This window comes from Mustela nigripes, chromosome 17 (assembly GCF_022355385.1).
Source record: "Mustela nigripes isolate SB6536 chromosome 17, MUSNIG.SB6536, whole genome shotgun sequence".
NCBI classification, from domain to species: Eukaryota; Metazoa; Chordata; class Mammalia; order Carnivora; family Mustelidae; genus Mustela; species Mustela nigripes.
The window spans coordinates 29,370,943-29,376,913 of NC_081573.1; positions in this window are offsets into that span (position 1 = coordinate 29,370,943).

Below are 5,971 nucleotides of genomic sequence, written 5' to 3' on the forward strand. Positions count from 1 at the left end.
TGTGGCATTTCGACAGGCACATGCAGGTATGGGGCAAGTCCCGGGCAACCCTGTTTTTCTCCAGCCAAGATCGCCCAGCCTGATGAAAAGCACGATTAATCCAGCGGCCTCTCGGTAATCCAGCAGCCCATTTGCTAACCATCTGTATGCCTCATTCCGTGGGGCAGCCCAAATGAAAGAGGCCCGTATTTGTTTTTTTGGAAAATGTTATGATTTTTCAAGTAAACAATAGAAACTTTGCAAAGCCATGAGATTTATTGAAACTGCCAGGCTGTCTGGACTTGATCACACTGGTTTATGCAGGTTTAAATGCAGGTTTCCATTCTCTCGGTTTTATCATCATAAACAACAATTTGTATTTATTTGTACAGGATCATAACTTCTCTTCGTGTTTCTCACATATTATTTCACTGACTCCCCACCAAATCCATATTTGAAACAAGGGCAAAGACTATTCTGGGGCCTGTTTGATGGAGAGGGACGCTGGTGTACCAAACGGTAAAAGGATTCTGGAATTCACCTTGGTACAATCTTGGGCGGGTGGAGGGGGGCGTTGGAGCCTCACTCTTCGGATTGAAAACCGTGTTTCTTCTGGTGTGGCTTGTCGTGTCTTGACTCAGTTTACAACCGTTACATCCCTCACATGGCCTCTGGCCTCATTCTGCACCAGTCAGACTACTCAAAAGAAAATAAAATTAAATGAAAGAAGCCTTTGCTCATTATCCATACCTGAGATTTGTGCTATTTCTTTTTTTTTTTTTTTAAGATTTTTATTTATTTATTTGACAGGCAGAGAGGCAGGCAGAGAGAGAGAGAGAAGAGGAAGCAAGCTCCCTGTTGGCAGAGAGCCTGATGCGGGGCTCGATCCCGGGACCCTGAGATCATGACCTGAGCCGAAGGCAGAGGCTTTAACCCACTGAGCCACCCAGGTGCCCGATTTGTGCTATTTCTGACCTAGAGAGCCAAGGCCATTCTATTCCATTTTATTCAATCAGCAGACTTAGTGTTTGTATGGAAGAAGCATTGTTCTAAACACCCTGGTAAATGGACACAGAGGAAGGAGCAGTCTTACTCATCTCCTAAAAAGCATGATGCCTAGTTGTGGATACAGGACAAACAGGAGGAAAAAAAATGCTGTGCGCTTTTGCAAATTTTATAAAAATGATAATTTTATAATAATGTTTTAAAAGAGATTTTATTTATTTATTTGCCAGAGAGAGAGAGAGAGAGAGAGAGAAAGTGTGCAAGCAGGCAGAGGCGGAGAGAGAAGCAGGCTCCCCACCGAACAAGGAGCCTGATGCGGGATTCGATCCCAGGATCTTGGGATCATGACCCAAGCCAAAGGCAGCAGCTTAAGCAACTGAGCCACCCAGGTGTCCCTATAATAATATTTTTTTTAAGTTTATGGATAAATTTACTTACTTAAGTAATCTCTCCATCCACTGTGGGGCTCAAACTCACAACCCTGGGATCAGGAGTCACACACTCTTCCGAATGAGCTAGCAGGGTGCCCCAATTATAAATTGTATACAATGTAGATAGAATGATAGATACACAGATAAAAGAGCTCGAGACAAAGTGGATGAGCAGGTGGCCGTCACAATGTGAGGTAAAATACCACACAAATTGTACAGAGGACAAATGGAGAAACGCTTCAAAGAAAAGATGGCATCTTTAAGCCCTTGTTGCTGAATCACACCTGTCAGATGATAGCAAATCGCCTGAAGTTCAGGGTTTTCCCAAGACTAGGTCAAGACCCGGATCCTCCTAAAAGCATCGTAGTTGCTACCCTGTAGGCTGTGTATGAACAATTAGATGCTTTTTTTTTTTTTAATGGCAATTAGAGACAACTGTTCTCAAATTTGGAAATGCTTGGGCTTGCCTTGTCTTTATTAGTGAATCATAAGCCTCCGGAGGACATAAAACTTGTTTTCTACCTTTTCTTCCTCTCCTCACCTTCCCTAGCAAGAGTTTGCCTCCAGAGCAAAAGCTAAGTCCTATAAAACTGGTATTGAAATAAATCTAATTTAGCTAATGAGCTCTAAGTACCCAGCTGCTTTAACCACGCAATGTTTAGGGAAAACATTCCCTGAGAGGCTGGCATAACTTAGACGGGGGTCCTGAGAGCAACTAGGGAAACAAAGCGCCATAAATTCAGCCTGCTGCCAATCGCACCTGGACTTTCCCACCTACTGCACCATGAGTCACCCCAAAAGAAGGGAGAGGAGAGTAACTTGGTTGACCAGAGGCTTAATCCAGATTCTTAAGGCTGGGCATGTCTCCCAGGGGACTCATCTCTATCCTTAGTGACCTTTCCTTCATGGTCATCTGAACCAAGGAGGGACCTAGCTCCTGTGAACAGACCATTCATGACAGAACTGAACACCGGAGACCATGGGAAGATACATCTGATGGAAATCAGTACATGACATACATGAAATATCTGGAATCATTTGATGAAATCCTATGCTTCATGTCCTTGGGTTTTTTTTTTTTTTTCTCCTCCTCTACCCTGTTAAATGTTCCCACTTGTGCTTGCAAGATCTGTACTGAAACCGCCTTAATACATTATTTCTCTTCCGAGCAATGAGTTGATCGAGTCTTGTTTGGTACATCTGTTATAACACATCACAGCCTCCCATAATTGCTCTTTTATTTAATTCTACACATTCTGATTAGCTGTGTCTGTTCCGGGCGAGCGCTAGGAGTGTGCTGAGTGTCCTTCATTCTAAAAGAGTTCTCCAGAACAGTATGAAGTGAAATTAAAGTAATTATTAAGTCATAGAAACTAAACACAGTTCCATAATTGGCAGATAGCTCGCACCCCGCAGGAAGAAGGGATCAGAGCGTCCTTCTGAAAGAATCCCTAAGTTCTGGTTCTTGGGAATGGCATGCACTGAGTGAAGAGGCAGGAGAACAGAGTCGCGAACTGCTTGAGGATGGAAAAGGAGCCCTCTCTCAAACACGGATGAGGATCTGGAGAAGCAGCAGCCGCGGAGAAGTGGTGTGTGTGATCCTGAGGCCGGCCAGGCTTGTCCTCTGGAGCTCATCTGCTTAGTTCTCATGAATATTCTGTGAGCCCAGAGGCTTTTAGTAGAGAAGAGACAATTAAATGCAAGCTTTTCACCATTGTATCTCTTGCACCAGAGAGAGTAATAGGGCACAGGGCAATAGACTGAAATTACATTGTAGCAGAACATGTGTACTGACCTTTCCTCTGAGCAGATCTATTTACTTGATGCGGCAGATCAACTTGTAGGAACTGATGTACTCCTAGCTGGAGTAAAGGTTAAAAACTGTGTGCATCTTAATTCATCTGGATTTCAGCTCTGCTCGATTCCTCTGCTTACTCTACAGACCCGCATGGATTGGCATCAACGCAAGTGAGGAGGCGACATTGTTTTGAAGTTAGCAATACATTGGCTCTTCCCTCCCTGAGCTCATGGGTCCTCCAAGTGTGGTCTTCGGCAGCAGTGTCTGGGTTACCTGGTATCTCCTTAGAAATGCAAATATTGAGGCTCTGTGCCCAGCCTGGTGAGTCAGAAACTGTGTTGTTCGACAAGCCCTACAAGGGAATCTGTTGAACGCTAATATTTGAGAACCATGTTTGTGCACGCATGTGAGTGCACTCAGTTTGTGAGGCGATCCCCTTAGACTGCTTTAACTATGCAGCCACCAATGTAGTACATCGTTCCCTAAAATGTGGCACGCAGCAGATAGGACCAGCCATGTATGAATACGAAGTGGTAGATGACTCACTTTGGGTGGTCTGGAGAAAGTGATTTTAAGTGGCACTGGAATGCACTTTTAAATCATACTGAATCTTGTAGCAAGAAAGTTAATCCTTTTCAACCCTTCTCACTTCTCAAGAAGACTCAGTTGAGTACTAATAGACTTTCCACCATCTCTCTAACTTGTGATAATCTCCCTTTGAAGTAAAGACAGATCAGGATCCAAGCTTAGAACCTTCAGCATTCAACAGTATCAAAATAGAATACGATTAATATCATTCAGTTTTTATCTGGGTTATCCCTCTGGGTTGTTTTCTGTTTATCCCAAATGACATCAGTTTTCATACTATGACAGTGAGATACATTTTCTTTTTAATTAATTTTTCCTAAAAAGAAGGGAAACCAATTTAAAAAGAAATCTGAGATCATTCAACTAATAGATTATGAATGACTCTGAGGGACTCATAAACAGGCCAGGGCAGGAAGGCAATTTCCAGGGCAGTACCCAGTCAGTGTAGATTAAGTTTAATTTCCAACACCAGCTTGGCCTGTATCTCCAGGCCTTGACCTTCAGAAAAATGACCTGAAGTCTGAGACATTTGCCATCAGTAAAGAAAAATTCCATTCCGGTTACCACACAATTTAAAAGAGAGAAAAATGACTCATACATTTCCGAACGACTTCTAATCACAACCTTTTGAAATCAAAAGGGTTCTGAGGTGCTCAAAAATTAAAATATCAAAAATAGTCCATTACTCAAAATTCAGATTCATTGAATTTGGGTTGGTCATGGGGAAAAATCTTACATTTCCTAACTTTTATAAGAGTAACAAGTTTTCTAATATAACATTTGAAGAAAAAAAGAACCAAAAGGAAAAAAAAAAATCACACCATCTATATTTAGGTCCCTAAAAGGGACTTATTAAGATTTTGGTCCGTTTTCTTCTAGTCTTTTTTTCTGCATGATAGTAAAAATTTTCCTTTTTATTTTAATGGGGATTTTATTGTGTGTGTAATACAGGAATAAATAGATGATTTATAATAAGTTTCCAGGTCCATATTTTCAGTATAAAAAGCATACCTTAGGGATGCCTGGGTGGCTCAGTGTGTTAAAGCCACTGCCTTCGGCTCAGGTCATGATCTCAGGGTCCTGGGATCGAGTCCCGCATCGGGCTCTCTGCTCAGCAGGGAGCCTGCTTCCTCCTCTCTCTGCCTGCCTCTCTGCCTACTTGTGATCTCCGTCTGTCAAATAAATAAATAAAATCTTAAGAAAAAAAAAAGCATACCTTAGGATGCTTTTGGTGGCAAATAGCAGAAAACCCAACTGGCATGGACTAAAACCACAAAGATATTCATCATGCCGCTTAACAGAAGGCCCAGAGTAAAGTACACTGCAGGACTTAGTCTGATGATGACGTGAAGGATCTAGGTTCTCACGTCTTCCCAGAATAGTCTGGGGAAGAAGAATAGTCCCTTTCTAGGGAAAGAGATCCCTTTCCACAGAAATTCCTCCAACAGACTTTTCAGCCTTTGGGATATGGGCTGGATCCCATGCCCACCTCTGACCCAGTCACAGGACAGGGTGGCCTGGTTGGTTTACACCAAACTCCTCAAGAGGACAATCATGCTGGTGTGTCAACTGCCTTTTGCTCCAAAAAGGAAAACAGATTGGCGGTTTTTGTAACACATCAGCCTGGCAAGTAATGTCTGCAGTGCTTGAAGATAGATTTAATATCTCTCGATGGCTGGTTGCTTTCACATACTGCATGGAATCTAGCTCTAGATAACTTCTAGTCCTTTGATGTTTTGGTCCACTCTGCTTCTCCAGCTTCATTTTCTCACCATTTCTGAGAAAATTTTACATTCTTGTCAGTCTTTATTCTCCCTTCTTCCTTCCAAGAACAAAGCATTTTCCCCTCATGATGTCCTTCTGATTAAGGTTCACTTCAGCTCCCACTCCATGACCAACCTCCATACTCCCTTATGTTTGTAGGACATTTTTTTTCTATAAAGATTTTATTTATTTGACAGAGAGAGAGAAATCACAAGTAGGCAGAGAGGCAGGCAGAGAGAGAGAGGGGAGGAAGCAGGCTCCCTGCGGAGCAGAGAGCTGGACGCGGGGCTCGATCCCAGGACCCCGGGACCATGACCTGAGCCGAAGGCAGAGGCTTTAACCCACTGAGCCACCCAGGCGCCCCATAGGACATTTTTTTAAAGAGCATTTCCCCCTCCCCACATTT